Genomic DNA, 11,190 nt, shown 5'->3' with positions numbered 1-11,190 from the left:
GTCACCAACGAGGTCAAAAGCTCGCCCCTGGGATCGGAAAGGTAACGGTAGGCCGGTAATCATGTACAAATGCACACCATGCGCACCTACCATTTCCTTCCTTAATTTGTCAATGAAAATTTCTTGTGGCTATCAGAAATGTCAAGATGGACCATATCTGACGGTTTCATGAAATTTCATAGTCAATTACAGAAGAAAAGTAGCTAATTTTGACTCGAAAGTACGCCGATCGACGACTGTCTCAGCGTAGCATGATGGATGATCGATTATGTGAAAGAGCGATATAACGAGAATAATCGATCGTTGTAGTCTGTAATACAGCCGCTTGTTTGGTGTTTAACCCCAATAATTACGTCGGCTCGACAGTATAATGTGGAAAAAAGAAAGTGATCTTGATGCGTCTGTTTTTTTTTTATCGTTTTAGTTAATTTTCTCCTGCATGTGACTGTATATCTGTCAACATTTTTCGCTGACTAAATGATGGACGGATAATATGTGTACAAAACAGTAAAAGATATATGAAAAAATGGGAATTATCCATCATGAATATTGCACAATAAAATGGATTTCTACAAAACAAAAGCAAATACTGGGTTGCTGTTTTTGTATACATAATAAAAAAATGAAATGGAAAAATAAATACTATCATAAAAACAATTACTTTCTACTGTAAGTTGAACTTATCAATCGAAAACATATTACCATTTCAATTTCAATATTCTGTTTCTTTTTAGGTAAAATGAGCACTTCATGAGAAGTCCAGAATAGTAATACATGATTGTATAACATACACTTTTTGTAATACTATTCTCATTAATTTATTAAATTAGGCCTATGAATGATGAAAATTACTAGAAACAAATCCCCTTTGAATTCAACTTCCTTCTCATCTTCTTTTCTCTCTCTTTCTCTCTCCCTAATAGCCCAACCTTTTTCTTCCACTTTTCCTTCAACCACATTCTATTCCCTTCAATACTATTCAAATAATTTAATCTAAATTATTATCAACTTTTTTCATGATAAAATCAATACTTGCCACAATTTTTAAAGAAAGGATCGATGTCTTAATCCTGGTATGAATAATCGTATCAATAATTTGAACAGTGGTATTGATAGTGCCATCATAGTGGCAATGAAAACAAAGAACTATCACAATAGCTCACTTGAGCCTTCGACCAGGGAGGTGGTCCCACGCCTCCCTGCTTCGACTCGGGTGAGCTAACAATAAGAAAAAAAAATACGAAAAAGAAAGTAGGGCCTTGGGGCTACACGTATTGCACGAGTCGAGTTCGATATTGTTAGTAAGCGGCTAATTAGAGACTACCAGAATCGATTATAATCGTTGACATCGTTCTCTGCGAAATCGGTGCACTAGTAATACGTCGGAGACTATGGTCGCGACCGACGTACTTTTCAACTCCGATTCCTCATTTTTCTTACCTTTTCGGCCTTCTAATTCCATGAAAACTCTCTGATATGGTTCAATTTAGCATCTCCAATAGCTGCAAAAAATTTGATTGACAAACAGCGAAGCGAACGGTAGGTGTGCATTTCTACACGATTACCGGTAGGCCTAGGTCGACTGTCATATGATCTGTTCCGTACGAGCACGATTTGTCTTCCCGTTCTGTATGATGTGGTAGATCTAGCTCCTGTGATGTGTGAATGATCATGAGTACTCGGGTACTCACTCGCGCAGGATCCGACCGAACACACCCACCCACCCACCACCACCACCATTCAGCTAGTGTGCTATCATTACGAGTGACAGGAGACTGGTATAGTGTCTCTGCATTACGGCGTAAGATATCTAGTGAAGATCGCTGCCTACTGTGAGCATGGCAATCAAGTTGAGAAAGGATTGTGCATGATACTCCCAGGGTATCTCTCAAATCGAAGAGCCAAATTTCATCTACTAGTAATCAATAGGCCTACACGATATACTAGTATGCGTAAACCAGTAATCAAGATAGAATTGATAACTGTGTTTTGACAAAGTTCAGTTATTAAATTGAATTGAATTGAATTGAATTGAGTTCAGCTCAATCAATTCAATTCAATTCAAAGTAACATAAATTTCTTTATATATATATATATATATATATATATATATACTCCTAGATGGGTCATTTGGAAGACATTTCCATTTGTTTTATATGGAATTTATTATATACATGTTCAATGGCAGTTTACGCAATGGAGACACGAAAATTGTCTCCTTAATGACCAGTGTTGTCTCCCTAATGAAGACACTTCCCCCCAATATGTCTCCCTAAGGTGCCAACTAGGGATATATATATATATATATATATATATATATATATATATATATATATATATATATATATATATATAATATATATATATATATATATATATTATATATATATATATATATATATATATATATATATATATATAAATATATATATATATATATATATATATATATATATATATATATATTTATATATATATATATATATATATATATATATATATATATATAGATATATTTATATATATATATATATATATATATATATATATATATATATGAAGAGCTTGTTTGCAAAAACCGATAAGTCCATTTTTGAAGATTTTGAAGTATGGTCTCTGTCATAAAGTACAAAATAATACCTTTTAAATGATATATTGGTCACTACACATAAAGGTACATTTTTGAAGTTATGGTCAAAAGAAGCAAAAATTTTCTTATTATTCTCTTTATTTTTCTTGACCTTTAATCACAAATATCTCCATTTGACAAATATGGACTTATCGGTTTTTGCAAACAAACTCTTCATATATATATATATATATATAAAGACACCCTTGTGTGTATGTTCTGCTTCAGAAACGGATTTTTAATCTAACATCACATCGCATCCTGGTCGCTGATGAAGAATGCGATGACTAACCTGTTTGGTGTCTTGTTTCAAAACGTGCACTTTCCTCGCCAGGATAAAGCGTTTTAATGCCATTTTAGGTTTTAATCTCATATATATATATATATATATTCTTTTTTTTTAAATTGATGGCAGAATAGATTTTGTTTTTGTTTGTTTTTTCATGCAGGAGTTGTACATGTAAAGAAACATTTTTGTAACAATGATTGATTTGTATCAAGGATGGAATGTACCATTCAAAATTTATATATGGAATATATATATTATATAATATTTTTATTATATATATATACATAGTATATCATATCATATTATAGCATATCATATCATATATTATAACATATCATATCATATCATATCATATTATATTATATTATACAACTGTATTATATTTATAATATTATAATATTACGATATTATAATACATTTATATTTATATGGAATACATATACATGATATCTCGTTTAGTTAGAGCAAACATAGGAGTTGAAGCCTGCAGGTGACATCAAAAAACTGCCAATATCTTGTGTATGTTTGATAACAGCTCCAAAAAATACAATTTGTAGTAACTTTCTTAAGTTTTGATCAGAATTTGTCAACTTTTATCAGTCCTCTTCCTCTAGGCTCTATTCTACTTCTATATTCACTCAAACTACTGATCTTTAGAGTGAACTGTCCCTTTGAAATTCACAGAACTCCATGTTCTTGGTCCTTTGGGGATACCTCTTGAGGTTTTTGAGATCATGTTCCTCCTAAGTTAATATTAAAGGTAGGGGATACCTTTTACAGACCTCCCAAAATGCAGCAAAACATTAAATATGAACCTCAGGGGACTTGTTTAGGCCAATGCTGAGAAATTTGGAAGTCAACAGTTATCTACAATTTGAATAATGCACAAAACTCAACTACTCAGTAGTTCTGTGTATCAGCCACACTTTAGCCTTTTTGTTGCAGTCTTCTGTATTTTTTTTTATCTATAAACACAAATCTAAAAGTATAAGAGCTGATGTAATAACATATAGAGTGTGTGGCAAGAATGTATATAGAAATGCTTGTAAGTTTTGATGAACCTTCTTCACAAAATATACATGATGGACACACATGCAGTGCATGGGTCTGCAAAGGTAGCCTAGTAATGTACTGGAATTTACGGTGAGCAGAGACTCCAACCCAAAGCACCTTCTGATCTGGAGATTCTCCCGCCTGAAACCCCTAGCAAACGGGAGACTCCAACTTGATGTGTGCGAAGCGCAAAGTTCCTAGGGTTCTAGATGCTCTCTTGTGCTATCTAAGGCTTATTTTTTCAACATACCATAGAAATAAGTAAGAAATCCCTTCCAACGGGAGACAAAGAGCCAGGGCGGGAGAGATTAGATCTCAAACGGGAGAACGGGAGATTTTGCAAAAATGGGTTTTCGGCGGGAGATCTCCCGTCGAAAACAGGAGAGTTGGAGTCTCAGGGTGAGCCCCGAAAAAAATTCAATTCAAAATCTAACGGTCAATAAAAATGTACTAAATGTTACCTTACACTTTCAATACTTTATGGGAGTTTCTAAAATGATACTCTCTTCAACATACCACTGTATTTATACAACTCTTCATTTAAGGCATGCAGATGGGATTCTCTACCTTTAAGACTGCCTTTGTGAAATTTTTCATTTGTTACAAATGTTTGCTATAAAGCCTGTGCTTTTAAACCTTCTGGTGATATGCTCTTCACATTAGTCTATTCACTAGTGTATTCATGTATTTTGTTTTAGTATATTTATCGCAATTCTCATTCATGCTGTTCACCCTCTTCGATCAGCACGAGACCATCTCATAACTATCTCAAACATGCCCATCTTCACTTCTTCAACATCAAACGGCATCACATTGATTAGCACAGACTTACATGCGGGACAATAAACAAAGTAATGTAAACGTGGAAATTTTTGTGTTGTTAAATTTTGTTCATTTCGTGCAACCAGAAAGTTGCATGAAAATAAAAGCATGCAAACATTTTCGCTTGTTTCATGTGTAATGCTACTGTAAAAGCTATTATTTTCGCGTACAGATATTTTTGTAAGGAGGTCACAGATATTTTCACGAGATGTCATTTTTCGTAATTTGACATCAAGACTTTCGCAAGTACACTGATGCCTGTCCATTTGCGATATTTTTGTGTGTTGTAAAATTCGCTGCCCACAGTGATTCACGAAATTCGCAAAAATCCAACCCATGTGAAAGTAATAGCTTTTACATTATGTAACTGCCTTGATTTTGTGAAATTAAAAATGCACAAAATTCAACTTATTCTGCCGAGCGCGAAAAATTACTTGTGCAAAAATATACACTTTTACAGTAGCTGTGGTATGCCGACAATTAAATCACACACATTTTTTCAATGACATCACTGACACCAAAGAGAGAACATCACACAAAGATATAATCTGTGTAGCATTGATGAAAGTAATTTAATTCCACTTTTGTACAAACTCATTTGCCTAATTTTGTTACACACAGTAGGAGTAAAATATACTTTGTGTACATACACGTGGAAGAATCTATTATTACTACCTCATGATGAACAAGAAATCTCATTTTCTTAAAACAATATCCACATACTTTTCATAGCTGGCCATATATGGCCAATATTTACTTCCCATTTTGATTTCTTCCTTTGCTCAGCATTACATAGTATCTCTTACAATATTAAGTACACTTCTTCATAAATTGTTCAGACAGTACATACATACATACATACATACATATACACACATACATACATATGTTTGGCATTATACCGATAGCAACCCACAAACAAACGTATGAAAAAGAAACTAAGAACAAACCAACTTATACACCAATAATGAAGCTTGGTCTAGGATTGATCTATCACAACCTACTAACATCCTTGTTTATTTGGTCACCATACTTCAAGCATTCAATAATGGTATGCTCTACCTGTGCAGATGAAAAGCAATACATTGAGAAGCTGTTCCTATGGCAGTTTTACAATTCTTGTGCATTCCCCCCCCCCCCCCCCATCCATTTCATTACAAGTCAATATTTTGATAAGGCAATTGTGATAGTATGTTCCAGTGCAAGTAAACTCACATCTTTGCTGGCTCTGACTTTCATCCCTGTAATTGAAATCAAGGCTCTCTTTATCACAATATGTAAAACTCCAATAGCTGAGTGATGCCTTACAGACTATGTATATTTCATGATCATATTCTTCTGCACACATAAATACAGCTTGAGCTTCTTATGCAGCTATTCCATGTAATTGACTATGATTCAGTTTTTAAAAAAGAAGGGAAAACAAGTGAATGTTACAGAAATATTTTAAAAACTATAAGGGGGTTTATGGTAGTTCTTTCTTTCTTCCACCTGTATACATACAGAGACTCCAACCCAAAGCACCTTCTGATCTGGAGATTCTCCCGCCTGAAACCCCTAGCAAACGGGAGACTCCAAGTTGATGTGTGCGAAGCGCAAGGGTTCCTAGGGTTCTAGATGCTCTCTATGGGGCAAATTATTTGTATAGGGCCCCATTTTCTCTCTCTCTCCTTTCGTTCTTTAAAACAACAACAACAGATGCTCTCTGGTGCTATCTAAGGCTTATTTTTTTCAACATACAATAGCAATAAGTAAGAAATCCTTTCCAACGGGAGACACAGAGCCAGGGCGGGAGAAATTAAATCTCAAACGGGAGAACGGGAGATTTTGCAAAAATGGGTTTTCAGCGGGAGATCTCCCGTCGAAAACGGGAGAGTTGGAGTCTCTGTACATAGAAGCAGCCAATCAGTGCTCTATCGAAAATGCGAGTTGCTCCATATCCTGTGATAGGTTTGATCATGGTCTAACGTACAGCCAGAGACATAGTATTTGTGCATTCTCTTATAGGGAAGGCGATGATACATGTAGGTACACCGAGTTCTACCTCTTCTGCCACAGATTCATGAAACACACACACACGCACCCTCACACACACTTCCAAAACTTTATAGACTCTTGGAACACTGCTTGAAAATAGAGAATATAATTGGTTGCAGCAGCCCCATTTGTGATGAACACATACACACATGGACCAATACATACATATATTATGTATATATATATATATATATACACACACACACACACACACACACACGCACATACAAATACTCAAAGTCTTCTCCTCTGCCTTCTGTAGTACAACAGTTCTTAAAGTACACATATCATACACATTTGCAGGTATATTCATGCATGCTTGTTGAGTGTTGCTACTACAGGCCACACAAACCACGAAACACAAACAACATTTCCACAATGTCCATGACACAGGAGTTGCTCTCTGGTTGAGTGTGTTGCATTACGATTTAGAATACTGTAAACAAGGAATGTTCGCGTGCATTTTAATTTCGCGAGAGCTGAGTTTCACGAAATGAAAATGCATGCTAAAGATCTTGTCTGCACTATATGCCTTGAATGTTAGAGGCAACTCATGAAAATTTCATGCTGCGAATAAGGCTGCCGGCTCCCATTCGCGAAAATTTTATGTCGCAAAAATATCGTGTTTTACAGTATTATTACGTTTTTCTTCTTTACCTGGTTGTACTACTCTCATCCCGCCAGGCACGAAAAAAAAAAAATATATATACTGTAAATATATATTTCAATCCATGTCTGTTTGAGAAGAACTAGCACGATGAATATCTCAATTCACAGAAGACGTCATAAATACATCATAAAGAACATGTAGATGAGATGATTATCTTGTCCTGCATTTAATATCTACAGCTTCCCTTATCCCCCCCAACTAGAAACAAACACCACAGCATTTGGTATACATAACAATCTTTCTTGCATATCATCTATTGTATACATCAAGAATAGGACACTTTTAATAGTCAATACAAGTTTTTGCTGTTTCTGTCTGTGAATGCAGCATGAAAATATTTGCATTCAGGCAGGTAAAAAAAAAAACTGAGTAGAAAAAGGAGTATTGTTAAGGAAAACAAAAAAGGCAAGTGTTCATGGAGTACAGATGTATTTTCTTGTCTTTATGGTTTCACACAGTGAAAACTATGACTATTACAATAACAACCATGGAAATAATGATAATGTAAACAGTAGTAGTAGTTGTTCTAGTGGTAACTGTACTACATCTCCTGCTAGAGAAAGTTCCACCACCAACAAGAATTTCAACAAAACAATTCAGTAATATTCCAGGCATGAGGCTGCCTTTAAGACACGAAAAACATTTACACAGTATTGCAGTATGTGTTTGTTTTTTTGTTCTGAATTATTTTAGCTTGTAAGATAATCATCTTCGTATGATCCCTTCCAATGTGCTGCAATGAATGTAATGCTTTGATACATGATGTCGCCGCCGTCGTCGTCAGCAGCTCCAGTTCGTATCCGAGCATTGGGTTTGTCAGTTTCGGAATGGTCTCTCCAGCTGATGTTCATGCCGAATGTGACTTTGAAGTCCAAGCCGGTGGTGAAGAGATGTGGGCAGGATTCACACTTGAATAATAATGTCATACATTACGTATCATTTCTTGCCTCTATCAATCATACAAATTATGTACAATCAATCTTGGATTCTAGACACTCATTCTGATTGGCCAAGAAGGACAGAGATATAATAGTTCATCCTCTTTTTATAATCTCTCTCTCTTTTCTGATGATAAAATGATCTAATGTTTTATTGTTCTTCTAAACAGGGATTCATGAATGTGGCCCATGATGGCCAGTGGTCGCCAAATAAACTAATAATGCCAGGGCTGCGATATGTCTTTAGCTTGAAGAAAAAAATAAAGAAAGATAGGAGAGAGCACGTCCATACAAGCACACTGGAAAAGGCATTGGCAGCTAATTTTAGACCGTAACATGTAACATTCTTTGAAGGAGTTTCAGCTTGTCCAGTACTAATGCACACGTTATTCACATTATATACGCAATGAAGTTGCTACAGACACTTAATCCCCCAAGCCCCACCCCCATACATGAAAACATACATGTAGCACTGAAGTAATACCAGTGGCTCCAGATTATATGGACGTGCATCTTGTAAAAAAGAGCAATGAATATGGGAATGTCTATCCTTTGATGGCAAAGAGAGTTGCGAGAGACGAGGCGTTCAAAGTTCTGAGCAGAAAGAAACATTGTCCTGATGGATACAGTCAGTAAAGGCATCACATTGTCACACTGATGTAAATGTTAAGGACAGACTCATTCTGCTGGAGTATGTAAGAGAAGCGGCAAGCATGTCACTCGTTCCTGGCTGCGCCAAAGTCGCTCAGATTGCGTCTTCACATACAGATAGAACCATTTGGAGGTGCTTGTAAAAGGAATAGGAGAATACCACGATTTGAACTACTGACACAAGAAGCTCAGATGGAATTGTTATTATTGAAATGTCCACTGAAACAAAATTACCAATTCATAACCACATGTATGTAATTTCTTTACAAAAGGTAAAAAAGAAAGAAAAGAAAAATCTTCAGTTGTTCCTTCACTGTACAATAACGACAAGGCAGATGTCTCATTCGCACCTGTACACATACAAAGAGTACACATACACATACAAAGAGTTGCATTTGGAATAGATGGACAAATGGATAGATAGACAATAAGCCAGTTCGGGGTTCCACTTTGAGCATGAGCAGAAAAAGGTCATTAGTACCGGCAGAGCATGTTGGTTTTTTATTCACTGAGATAAGCATCTGTGATGTAATGATTATTCAAGTGATCATTATGAGTGGTGCTTGCTAGCACATCCACCTGACAGCAAATGCGGTATTTGACAATATCAATAGAAAAATATTGTTACTACATTCAATGCGAAATAATGAAATGGATGCTTTCCAAAGTGCTAATTGATGGATCATTCTGGTCACCTGGTCTACGCAAGTTCATTCTTTCTTTGAACATGACTGATGAATTCCATAAATTGTTACGTCGGGTAAGCTGAAATACCTTCTCTCGCTTGAAAACTCGTGGAGTGCCTAATCAACTGAGAAAGAAGAAAGGTCATTTGTACCGATGTGCCCATGAGCTAACCCCGAACTGGCTTATTAGCCGGAGATCTTAGCATTCAGTGCAGGCATCAATGACCCAAGTTTGTGAGAAACATGGATGAGAACACTTCCACAGGCATGATTCATGACATGCTGTATATAAAGCATGGAGTTTCAACCCACAACCCAAAGCCAACTAGTAAAACATTTCTGCAAAGATTTGCTTGTATGCTAACAATTGCATGGCAAGACACATTCAACTTTTGTATATGCATGTTAGGCTTTCACAGGAAATCTATGTGGAACAGTATTTCAACAGAAACCTGCTCATAATAGGCCCCACATATCCAAACAGAATTTTATTCTTTTTTTTTTGTTGTTGCTTAGTACCTTTAATGCATTTCAATCACAAAACTGATTTCACAGAAAACATCCATGTTACAAATATGCAAAGGTTTTGACAAAGATTGCCAAGGGACCAAATTTTGATGTCTGATATTTGAAGGATTTTTTTTTTCTTTTTTTTTTTGAGCAAGAAATACCTGCTTTCTCACAATACGCCATCCCAAATAAAGCTGTAGGTGCTAGAAATTCATGGCACTCTAGTTCTTTAACAAGTGTGATTTACTGGCTGGTCAACTGTAATCCATACAAAGGGTACTACAATAATTTCAAAAGATGATAATCTATCCCAAGCAAAATATAAGCTGCTCCTGATGACAAACAAAAAATATACCAAATAAACTGGGGTATGAAATCATCAATCCTGTAATGGAAAAGAAAAAAAAAAGAAAAAACAAAAACCATGTTGAGTATGAAATCAGTGTGTCTCCATAGACACATGATCATCGAAACATGTGTGGAAGCAGGACGGCTAAACCCATCCTAGCTACACAGGCATCAAAGTCATGTAAATCCAGCTGGCTGAGTGTGAGTTCGACAATGCAGCGATTGTAATTTGTCTGCCGAGTTCCTTCACAGTACTGGGCTGCCGTCTCGCTACGCCCCATGTTGCATCATAGCACCCCCAGGACACCACAGAACTGCCTGTCCACATTGCATCGAAAGTCCGCTGTGGCATGTGTCCAGCCCTCGGCTCACAGTCCAAACTTCTCTCACAACCCTACAATCAAGTACGCTCGGCCCATGTTTATAACGCTCATCATTGATTGTACTTGCAGACATTTCTCACTCCTTACATCTTGGTGTAAAGACACCTTTGTTGTGAGTTGTTTGTATCGCTATTATAAAGCATTATTCCTTGGAGGCATCACACACCACACAGA

The sequence above is a fragment of the Diadema setosum genome, chromosome 17 (genome assembly GCF_964275005.1).
Source record: "Diadema setosum chromosome 17, eeDiaSeto1, whole genome shotgun sequence".
NCBI lineage: Eukaryota > Metazoa > Echinodermata > Echinoidea > Diadematoida > Diadematidae > Diadema > Diadema setosum.
This window is presented reverse-complemented; position numbering follows the sequence as displayed.